Consider the following 12981-nt stretch of genomic DNA (forward strand, 5'->3'; position numbering starts at 1 on the left):
TAACAAAAGGGACTCAATTATGTTTATTTCCAATTGTGTCGTGGAGGAGAGTTAGATTGGGTCAGAAGGACACTAGTTTACCAGGAACATGTACATCATGTTTCTTAGTGTGTCTTTCATTAAATGTCACTTACATGGCTCAAATCTTGTTTATAAAATACAACACTTGAGTTTATTTTTTCATAGCACCAAATTATTAGAAGCACTGCACTCACACAATATGCATTATGCCAGCCAATATGTAAGTGATCTGAATAGAATTTAGGGAATCAATATACATGATCGAGTTCAGAAATTTTATTGAAGGCCATGATAGTTGACTGATGGTAGCAGGGCAGGTCAAAAGGGAAGGAGGGAATTAAAGGGTTGGGATGTGGAAGATGTAGGCAACAGCAAAGAAACAAGAATAATCAAAGTAACTTTTAAAATTTGGAATGTGTTCTTTATCAGAGACATTTATGAACTGGACTATGGACTAAACTTGGATGAGTTCATAATTATGAATTTCAAACACTTATTCATTTACTAATGAACTCATGATTACTAATGACCACAAAGGACTATAATCTGGACAGAAGACCTCAGAAGCAAAACTCATGTTACCTTACTCAGTGCATGTGAGAATAGGAACATTGTCCTTCATAAAATACAGAAATTACAAATTAGTCATTCACCTTCATGGTTACAAGCTAAAGTCTATGTTAATTTTGGTGTAATAACTTTTTAATATTTATTTTTTAGTTGTAGTTGGACACAACACCTTTATTTCACTTGTTTATTTCTGTATGTGGTGCTGAGGATTGAACCCAGGGTCTCGCACATGCGAAGCAAGCACTCTACCGCTGAGCCACACCCCCAGCCCTTGTGTAATAATTTTAATATAAATTGTATAAGTGGGCTAATATATAATCATGCTACTATCATAGGAATCTACTCTTCATTTGTCTAAACAAAAGTACAAGAATCAGTGTTGTTCTTTAGGAAAGGAAGGAAATTCAGAAATTTTTGAGAAAAGGCAGAAGAAATAATCCTAACTAGAAATCATTTTTATCTATATTTGTGTTTCGATTATCATGTGAGGTGCTTTGCAATGTTTATTTTTTTCCCATTTAGACAGCAGATAGTAATTTCTGGATAAATATCATGAAGCCCACTAGCATTGATAGCAATTTGTGATTTGTGTCTTAATGGGAATGTATGTGTAGAATGGAGGAGCTTCTCAGAGATCCTAGAATTGGAGGGTTAAGTGGGGTGTTAGTTATATGTGCAGTCACACCAGATCAGTCAGTCTAATTTTCCTGCTGTCAGAACCAAGGCTTTGCTGCAAGCTTATTAAATTCTCCAGTACCCAGAACCATGGTTTAAGAAATAAAGGGTTGCAAGAGTGTGAGGAATGTCTTTAGAGGAGTATAGGATGAGAAAAATAAGTTGTCTTTAGTCCAGAGTGGGCAGACTGGAAATGCACAGCTGATTTTCTCAAGAAATTTGAATTTTAAAACATCTTTCAGATCAAGAAAGAAGCAACTGCTGTCCTAATCAATAAGTACCAAGGGGATTTCTACTTCTGCAATAAGGAATTCTGAATTCATGGTTCAACTCTAATGTGATCTAGAGCTGTTACCTCTGTACTATAAAGAAACTGTGGGGAAAGAAAAGGAAAAGACACTAAAACATGATATACAGTCCTGCTGCAGTCTTTGATAACTCACATTTCTTTTAGTTCCCTGTAAGATAAGGGGCTTGTCAGAGATGAGTTCTAAGTTCTTTTCAAGCTCTAATATTCTGAGTTGCCAAATGAAGGGTGGTTTTCACTGAATCCTACACGGTGCTGAGAGATCACAGGCATGTTGATGGCACCAGGCATTTGCTGATGTTTCAGGAAGGGAGGAATAGGACCAGGTGGCAAGCTAGTCTGCACATTTGCCAAGGACACATCCTTGCCTCTGCACACAGTTAGTTACCCTCAGCCTACATTAATTAAAAGCTCAGCCCCTGCTGTTTCTGCTCTCCGAGCATGATGGCAGTTTCCTTATTTTTCTCATTTTAGGATACTGTCGAAGAAAATTTGTTTTGTTTTGTAAAAGTGTTTACTTGGCAAACAAGCCCCCCGCCCTCTTTCTCCTTCTCCCTTCTCACAAGCACCATAATAACAAGCACTACCAAAAGAGGCTCATTTTGCCAGACTTGGATTCCATCAGCCTGCACTTCCCAAAGATTGCCATGTTATTGCAAAATTAGACTTTTTATTACTGAAATAAATACTGTGCAGTCTTTGCAGCCAGCACTTAATGGATTCCTTTGCTAATTCCACTGAATAACCAGGATTCCTTGTGAAAATAAAAGGCAGACAAGGTAGAGTAAACCGGCAATTACATATAATGTGCTGCTGTTAGCCTGCCAAAGTGGTTCATAAAACCGGCAGGGAAAGACTGGGCTTTCACCCCAATTGCATTGCTGAGCGCTCCCCCTTGGTGAGCTGATTACATGGAGGTGAATAGATTCTGCAGCTGCTTCTTTCTATGGCCTGGTGTGTAGCCTTTATTACCTTGTTCCTTGTTCCCTTCCTGGGAGAATTCAGTTCCTAGCTTAATACCTTATTTGTCTGAGCCAGCAGCCAATGCTCTGAGAAAGCCAGAAGTACAAAAGAACAGTGTAGGTATTATATCAGTTCTGATATATTATATCAGAAGGGTATATTATATCAGAAGGGTATATTATATCAGGTACATTATATCAGGTTTATCAGATATATTATATTGAGTATATTAAATTAGGTAATATTTTATATCAGAAGGGTAATATATCAGATCAGAGCATGGGGATTCATGTGGAAGTAATATGAGTCTAAAAGCCTTTTACCATGTTCAAGCTGAGCAACTTTATGGGGGATTAATGAAATTCCTTAACCATTATTTTTTTCATCTTTAAGATGGACACATGCAAGGATAGCAGACATTGGAATGTATTGCAATGACCTGGAGAGACTGGGTAGTGCCCCAGGCCACCATTGAGTCTTAACTCCAGCTTCTAATCCAGAAATTCTGGGAAAGGGCCTGGAAATGTGTGTTTCTAAAACATTACCAGTTGATTCTGATTGTCCTTGTCAGGGATCATGAAGTGATCTATAGTATGAGATAATGGTGAGGATTATGTAAGATGCTGTAATAAATTGTCTATTTCACCAAGTGCTGATATTCAGTCATCCATCTGTGTGTCTGTGGACTCACACCATCTCTTTCCTTATTTTCATTGAGAAATTTTGCTGTTACTCACTATCTCCCCAACCTGTTTTTTTTCAAGTTCTCCTGAAATTCTTGGTGAGTGCTGTTCTTTTGGTTTGTTGAGGGAATCATGAACCTGTGTAGACCCCCACTTGCCTTTCATCCTAACTTCATAACATAATGTGATTAATGTTATTGGACCTCAAATTTTACTTCTATCAGTTCAGAAGTCTATCCCTACTTATTTCTACTCCATGTCCTTTAAAGTCACGTTTTTCCAAGTGAAGCTAGTTTTGTTCATAAACTTTATTATCCTCAAATACTTATCCAATTTTTTTTCTTTTTATTTGAATGAATTTCCAATGTTGGGAACTGGATTTTTACCTTGGATCAATTACTAGCTACTAAATAATTGATCAAGTTGCTTAACATTTCTAGAGTTGATATGCTTTTCAATAATCTCTTGCAAGTAAAACATTAAGGTAATGATTCTCTAAGACTGTAATAAGTACTTTAATTCTGTGACTCTTGGAGACCTTTCCTAGGAAAGTCTTTTCTAGGGAGTCTCTCTTTTGAGAAGCTCACACATACAAAATTATTATCGGTTTCTATAATTTTTCCCAAACTTTTCAGATGAAATGACAGCATCCTCATGAGATAGTTTTAGGAGAAAAAAAATTGCAGGTTTGACTAACATTTTCCAGACAACCTTTTAAGGAAGGATGTTCTAAGAGAACATCATAGACAAGCCATGCCTGCCTTTCCCCAATTCCAGTGTGTAGTGGAACATTTGATCTGTAGCTTCCTTTGGTGAGTTCACTTGGTGTATTAATATGCCTAAGTCTCTGAAAAGTCCCACAGTAAATGGGGACTTAGTAGGATAAAATATATTCCATGATTTTAAATTGTTGTACTAGGGAGAAAAATTTGACTCAAACACATGTATGCACTTTTCAGTATCAAAAATTAACATTTTGCTGAATATGATACCAGAAGACAATCACTTCTGGGGAAGCTGTTCTGCAATTGATTCCTACACAATTTGTTTTTGTTTGTTTGTTTTGTTTCATTTTGGAGCAGAGAAATTGCTGCAATACCTGGAGAAAGCCACAGTGTCATGGAGGCTCTGACTGAAGAATGGATTGAGTAGTGTCCATTTACCAGGAACAGGGCCCCACTGGGCCTGCCACACCTACTTACTGAGACTTGAAACCGCAACTCCAAAGTAACTTGGCCCAAGCCACAAAGTCAAGGAAGTGGTAATAAAGCACACAATTGAAGACCAGTACTCTTTATATTAATTCCTGCCCTGTGTCCCTTACATACAAAATAACTACATCACAAGGGAATTGGTTTCACAACATTAATAAATTCCAGTGTCCATCAGCAATAGTGAGCACATAGCTGGAAGGGAGCTGCAGAGACGTTCTAAAGGGACGGGACTTCTAGCTCCCCTCAGAGTGCACTTTTCAGAAGTCATGTCTGTGTATTTGCCCAGAATCTGTCAAAGACCACATGCCCACTTCTGGATACAATGTTTACCCCAGGACATATGCTACAAACACTTGATGAACAAGTGTTTCACACTTGAACAATTCACAAGGACTTCAGCTTGTGAACTGAGAAGTATGTCTCTAGTACAGGTACAGAAGACAACGTATCAAGGCTGCTAACATGGCTATCTTATATTAAAGACAGGAGAGGTGGCACCTGCCTTTCAGTTAGATTCTATCGAGTCCAGGTTTCTAGGTATATGTCAGAGGACCTGTCACTTAATTTCTCTTGTAGCAATGTCCTTACGTTAAATAGGTATAATAGTTGAGTTTCCAGCAGTTCCAACACTGACCACACTCTGATCTCCATATATTAAGTGTTTTAGTTAGTTTTTTTTTTTTTTTTTTTTGCTGCTGTGACTTAAAGACCTGGCCAGAACAACTTTTATGGAGAAAAAGTTTATTTAGGGACTCACTGTTTCAGAGGTCTCAGTCCATGGACAGCTGGCTCCATTCCTTGGGGTTCAAGATGAGGCTGAATGTCATGGAGAAAGAGTGTGATGTAGGGAAGCAGCTCACATCATGATCAGTAAGCAGAGAGAGATTTCCACTTGGCAGATACAAATATATACCCCAAAGCCACACTAGCAATTCCCACCTCCTCCAGCCACACCCTACCACTTCAGTTACCACTTAGCTAATCCCTATCAAGGGATTAACTCACTCATTGGATTAAAAATCTTAAATCCCAATCATTTTTTTCTCAGAACCTTCTTACATTGTCTCACATATGATCTTGGGGGTCACCTCACCTCCAAACCAGTACATTAAGTATCATGAGGCAAACACTGGAAAGAAGAGAAAAGAACACAGTCTGAAAACAATTCACATCAGGGTTGATCTAAAAACCATGTGGGATGCTGTGTACATATCTATAATCCAATATAAATATGAAGAATTATCAGTACATGAATTATAATAACAGTGACTTACTGCTTTGTATTTATCAGCACCTTCTGCAGATTCCTGTTTTGTTTTTTGTTGGTTCTTTTTAGTTAAACAGTACAGTAGATTTCATTTTGATATAAATTTAAAATCATGGAATATATCTTATCTGACTAAGGACCTCATTCTTATGGATGCACCTCATGGTGGGATTCACTATGATGTATTCTTATAAGAACAAAGGAAAATCACTTCAGATTTTTCAGATTCATTCTATTGTCTTTCCCTTTCCTATTCCCCCTCCCTTCCCTTCATTGCCCTTTGTCGAATTTACTGAATATCTATTCTCCTCTACTCATTTATTGTGGGTTAGCTTCCACATATCAGCTAAAACATTAGACCTTTGGTTTTTTGGGACTGGCTTATTTCACTTAGCATGATAGTCTCCAGGTCCATCCACTAACTTGCAAATATCATAAAGCCATTCTTCTATATGGCTGAGTAATACTCCATTGTGTATATATACCATAATTTTTCATCCATTAATCTGTTGAAGAACATCTAGGTTGGTTCCACATCTTAGTTCTTATATATGGAGCTGCTATAAACATTGAAGTGGCTGCATCACTGTAGTATGCTGATTTTTAAACCATTGGATATAAACTGAGGAGTGGGATAGCTGGGTCAAATAATTTCTCCAGAAGTATTAACACTTAAAATTTAAATTTTAGCATAAGTGTGTTGAGTGTATTTGGGAGGAGACAGTGAAGACTCATGAACTAGGAAGGCAGAGGAATTACAGAGTAATTACAGAGTAATGTGTACCCCAACCTATTCTCCTTCATAAGCACTAAGGACAATACAGGGAGTCATGGGGGTGAGGAAGAGGAAGCAGTCCGATCTCTCAGGAATCGTCTTGCATGTATTTATTAAGACACTGTCGCTGCAAGCAACAGGAAAGCATGCATTACATGTACAGAAAGGAGAGAAAGAATATATTGGAAGGATCTGGGGGATATCTCAGAGAGATAGATGCATAATCCAGGGATCAAAAGGTAAACATTAAGTCCCAAGGATTTGAACCAACAAATAAAAAGTTAGGACCAGGAGTTTCTGTATCACTTTCTTGAGTGCCACCTGGCCTCTCATCTCTGACTTCTTTCAGCTTCCCATTCCCACTATCTAAACTGGTTTTCTCTACTTGGCATAAATAGCTTCTATTATTAAGGCTCCATAATACTTCATAATTTTAGCAGCTGCTGAAATTGACTAGTATCTCTGAATCCTGCTTCAAATCCTCAGGAAAAATTTTATAAGTCCATATTGGATTCTGTGACTCTTTGGGACTGACATATTAATGCCAGGGCTGAATTCATGGCAGAGAGTGAAACCAAAGTGATCCTTCTCTTGGAAAGGTACTATCTACATAGTATGTTTTAGATATGATATGGGCATTGAAAAGATACATACATGTGTCTTATACATGCAGAGACCTGGGAGTAGTAAGTAGAGATATCTGAGTTAAGAAACTTAAAAGGAAATTAATGTTGCTTTATTATTGTTGAATAATTGCAGAGCATAAGGATTTGGGAGGGAAAACACATTAATTCATGAAGGGCTTTGGAGAACAGGTTGGGCTTATGATTCACAGTGTGCCCTTTAGAAAACACAATGCATAATAATTGGGTGATTCATATGAGAGGAGGGGACAGCAGGAGGGAAGGCAAGGATTTCTGCTTTATTGTTTATGACATTGCATATAACATCTTGGTTAAAACAAAATAAATGCATAAGAGAATATTCAGGGATTCAGATAGAGTCCAACTTTCAATCTCTGTCAAACTGATATTTTAAAAACATAAATTATTATCTGTTTATTGAGGGAAATAACTTGTATGAACAGGAAAAATAAAGGAACACAAAGGAAAAAGAGAGAAAATAGAAATAACTTTTTAATACACTCCAAGGTGGGGATCCTCCCTAATCTGAATTAAGATTGATATTCTTTGGAGTAACTATGGGGCTATAGCCTTCCTGAACCATGTTTCATGTGTGGAAGGCATCAGTGTGCTATAATAATTGACATGGACATAGAGGGGAGGATTGGTGAATTGCTGACCCTCCAATTATGCTTTTCCATAAGTAAAGTCACAAGTACATCTTCAAGACTACAGACATGAGTGCAGATAGTAAAGGCAACTGGTGCAAACTAAACACATGTGCTAAGTTCTGCCTTACACTGGTGATAGAGAGGAACACGTTGTTTCAAGACTCACATGCCTATGATAACCACCATCAGCACCTATCTCAATACTTCTTCCATGCTCCATTTTTTGTGCTGCATATTTAGAATGCCCTGTCACATATTATGAAGTGGTAAACTCTTCCTAAGTTGACTGCTAGATTTTAAAAAAATACGAATGAAATATTGTCAAGATTTTTTTTTGATGGGAACCAACAAACTGACTTTAAAGTTTATAGGGAAACATAAACTACCCAAAGCATGAATGAGAACAACAAAGGTGAAGAATTAAACTACCAAATATCAAGCATACAATAAATCAAAAATAAATAAGGTAGTGTATTACTGGTTTGAGAGCAAAGAAATAAACTAGTATAACAAAACAGAAGATTCACAAACAGACCCAGCTTGTTTATTGTGAGATAATACTGCTGTGCTGTGGGGAAAAGAAAGGTTTTTTTTTCAATAAATATTGCTGAACCAATTAGATATCAATCCAGAGGGAAAAAAAATGTGTTACCATCTCACACCATTTACAAAAATTAATTCTTGACACATTGTGGATCTAAATAGAAAAGGAAAACAAAGTCTTTAGAAAAAAAGAGAAATATTGTCATGGCATTGGAGATAAGCAGAGATATCATAAATATGGTACAGAATGTGCTATTAGGCAATAAAACAAAAATGTGTACTACTTTAAATAAGAACTTCTATTTTTTTTTTTTAAAAAGTACCACAGATAAGGCATGGAAGGGAATTAATATGGCCAAATATACATTGAAAATTTAAAAACCTTTCAGAAATGAATAAGATGAGGGTGAGAGACCAATTAAAAGTGGGGAAACAGCTTGAATATAAATGTCACAACAGAAGACATCCAAGTGATCATAACACCTTGACATGTCTCCACTCCGTAGTCATCAGGGAAATGAGTATCAAAAGCACAATGCACACAAAGGAATACCCCCAGAATGAGAGAAATGTAAAAAGGGACCATACCAAAGCATTCCTGAAAACATAAAGCCCCAGGGAGTCTCATGCACATCTAAGGGAAAAGAAATGTGTGCAACCACTTTTCCAAATTATTATTTGGTTGAAATATAAAAATTGTATTTATCAATTGACTTGTCCATCCAGGTTTTAAAAACAAATATTTATCAGGATCTACCAAAGCTGATTGATCATATGTAGAAGTTTCCACTTAGAAATTCTACTCTTGAGTTTCCAAAATTCTGTCCAAGAACTTGGAGTACGTATGTTTACAAAGCATACTAAAGTCTTCACACCAATGCTCTTCTCAATAACCCCCAAGTACAGAAAACACAAATGTCCAAATACAGAATGGGTAACTTGTGGTATATTCATGTAATTAAAAAAATAAATAAGTCTAAGGAAGACCAAGAGAGCAGATTAAGGGGTCCAGAGAGAGAGGAGGAAAGGGAAAGTACTGAGATTAAAATAGAGCACACTATCGAATAAGCATTTATAAATATGTCAAAATGAGACTCACTATTATGTACAGCTACAATGCAGGAATAAAAACATTTAAATATTAGACTGAAATGAGAACTAAAATCCATGCTTACAGCAAAAATGTACACGAATCTCACGATGTTGAGCCAAATGCATATGTCATAAATGAGAATGTAGTACATGATTCCATGTATCCAAAGCTCAGAAACAGGCAAAACTGATCTATGGTTTCAGAAATAGAATATTCTGGTTGTCCAGGGAGAGTCAGAATAAATAAATTTTTTTTTTAAAAAACGCGAGACTCTTTCCTATTTTTGTTGTTTCTTGACCTGCAATGTGTTGTAGATGTGCATTTCCTGATTGAAAATACATCTAGTTATAAACTTGTTTTGTGAACATGTGGATTTTATTTCCTGTGAAAGCATACAAAAGACCACACAAGAAAAATTCAGAAATTATTTTTTATTTCGGTACTTTTTGCTAAAACATTCCACATAAATAACCCTCAGTTGTGGTTAAAGCCCTTGTCTGTTGTGGGTAGTACTGCTTGTGTTTACACAAGCAGATCTGTAAGCTTTAGGCACATGGATTGATTTTGAGAGGACAGATGCTATATTTGTAAATGCTTACCCTCTTGTGCAGTATTAAGGAGCCTGCTGTGCAGGCTGCATACAGAATGGGGTGAGATTTACAGCTGAGCTGTACATGCTCAAGAAGATGATGGAAAATATGGATCAGATCAACAATGGCTTGTTGGTGAAGCACCTTAAAGATATTCAAGGTTCCAAGAAAACAGAAAGTGACTGAGAAGTCTCTAGTCTTGAGCCTGTAGGGAAAGTGGACTCAGAACTCCCTCCCATGACTTCTTTGTTTCTATCAGAAGAATTAAAGATGGAGGAAGATTTCCAAATTCTCCACTCAAAAATAAATATTAAGTTCCCTTTAAGGGATCATTCTGGAAGGCAATGTATAATGTAAGAGCAAAGATGCACCTGATAAGGTAGAAATGCCCCCTGACCCCAGGCGACTCAGAGCATAATCTTGCTGATTTTGAAAGACCAAGAAGCTTTTTGCCTCTACTAAATTGAACTTCAGGTTGTGAACTTAAGATCAGAAATATGTCATGCAGCAATTGGACATATTGTAGGTATCTGAGAGACATCCAAGGTACTCCTGCCGCATATCTTGGCTCCCCACAGGAGCACATGCTTTAGATTCTATATGGAGTGTTCATTTAAATACATTTGCCCCACCCTCCTCCCTACCTTGTGTGAAATATCACAGTGACAAACCTCGGTTCTCAGATGGAAATCAGGGCAGCCTCGAGTCCCAGGATAAAACAAAGTACTCCTACATTTAACTTGGTCCTTCACATTCATGGTATGGTGCAGGTGTTTGCAGTCACCATCAATGCTGCACAGACAGCAGCCAACCCTGAGGCACAGCCTGTGGCCTGCACCTATTTCTTTGGTGAATGTAGGAATTCAACCCCCACATTTGACAAAACTAGGCAAGAGTTTGCTGTGATGGAACTGGTTGTGGGGGCAGGAGATAGGCCAGGGGGAGTCATTTTAATTTTGCTAACATATTAAAATATATGAAGAAACTGAGAGTTACTAAGGCAGGAAGCTTTATCAGTAGGCAACGTGATTGATAGAAACTCCAGATTTTATTACTTTCTCATGCCCTTCCCAAACTCTAGTAATCTCCATTTTATACTTGGGCCAACATTTTTTTAGCTTTCACATGTAAGAGAAAAAAGATCTAGTCCTGATCTTTGTAGTTTTCATATATGAGAGTAAAGATGTAGTCCTTGTCTTTTCATGACTGGCTTATTTCATTTCACCTAATATCCTACAGTTCCTTCCACTTTTCTACCCTAGCACTGAGCAACACTCCTGGCTCTCTGCCCCCAGTGCTTTTTCTTTTAGTAGTAATTCTTATTGGAGCAAGATGATATTTCATTGCAGTTTTGATTTGCATTTATCTGATGGCTAATGAGATCAAGCATTGTTTTTTGTATGTCTTCAGATCATTTTCCCATTTTAAAAATATGGCTAATTTTTTGTTAAGTTTGTATATTTCTTTTTCCCCTCTTTTTTTGGGGGCAGGTAGGGGTACAGGGGATTGAACTCAGGGGCATTCTACCACTGAGCTACATCCCAGACCTATTTTGTATTTTATTTAGAGACATGTACTCACTTAGTTGCTTAGTGCCTCACTTTTGCTGAGGCTGGCTTTGAACTCATGATCCTTCTGCCTCAACCCCCTAAGCCACTAGGATTACAAGCGTGCTTAAATGCCCAGCAAGTTTGTGAATTTCTTATGTGTGCAGGATATTAAGCCTTTGTCAGATGAATGGTTAGCAAATATTCCCTCCCATTCTGTAGGTTTTTTCTTCACTGTTGATTGCTTCCCTTGCTGTGCAGAAGCTTTTTAGTTCTTTGTAATTGTGATTGGCTATATTTTCTTGTGCTTTTGAGGTTACATCCCAAGAACTGCTGTCTGAAACAATGTCTTGAAATCCTTCCTCTCTGTTTTACCCTAGTTAATTCTTAGGTTCAGATCTTACACTTAGGTCTTGGATCCATTCTGTGTTGACTTTTGTACAGAGAGGGGTCAAATTTCAATCTTTTATAAATGGATATCCATTTTCCTAGGACAATTTATTGAAGAGGCTGTCCTTTCTCATTGTGTATTTTTGCTTCTTTGATGAAAATTGGTCAACTGTAGATGCATGGGTTTCTTTCCTGGATCTCTATTTGGATCCATTAGGCTGTGTTTGGTTTTAAGACCATACCCTGCTCTTTTGATGACTGTGGCTCTATAGCATGTCTTAAAATCAAATAACAGGTTTCCTCTAGCTTTGATCTTTTTTTTAATAAAAATTTCTTTGGCTGTTTGGGACCTTTTATGATCCCATATACATGTTAAGATTTTTTTCTTTTATAATTCTGTGAAGAATATAATTTTAATGGCAATTATACTGAATCTGTATATTACTTTAGATAGTGGATATTTTAACAATATTATAATATTAATTCTTCCAATCCACGAACATGTGAGGTCTTTCCATTTTGTGTGTATTCGTATGTGTGTATGTGTGTGCTCAAAAATTTCTTTCATAGTGTTCTGTAATTTTCACTATAGAAGTCTTTCATTTCCTTGGTTAAATTTATTGCTAGGGTTTTTGGTTTTATTTATTTATTTTGTTTGTAGTTATTGTGAATGGGATTGCTTTCATGACTTCTTTCTCAGCAAATTCATCATTGGTATTTAAAAATGCAACTTATTTTTGTATGCTGATTTTGTATCCCGCAACTTTATTGTACTCATTTATCAATTCTAATAGTCTGTTGGTGGAGTCTGGGTTATTCTATATATAGAATCATATCATCTGCAAACAGAGATAATTTGACTTTTTCCGCTTCCTACTTACATGCCTATTTCTTTCAACTAGCTTAATTGCTCTGGCTATAACCTCCAGTACCACACTTAATAAAAGCAGTGACAGTGGACACCCTTGTTGAACTCCAGGTCTTAGAAGAAGTGGGGAAGCTTTTCCCAACTAGTCAAATAGATGAGTTTTAATCTAGCTTTTTCTAAA

This window comes from Urocitellus parryii, chromosome 7 (assembly GCF_045843805.1).
Source record: "Urocitellus parryii isolate mUroPar1 chromosome 7, mUroPar1.hap1, whole genome shotgun sequence".
Classification (NCBI taxonomy): Eukaryota; Metazoa; Chordata; class Mammalia; order Rodentia; family Sciuridae; genus Urocitellus; species Urocitellus parryii.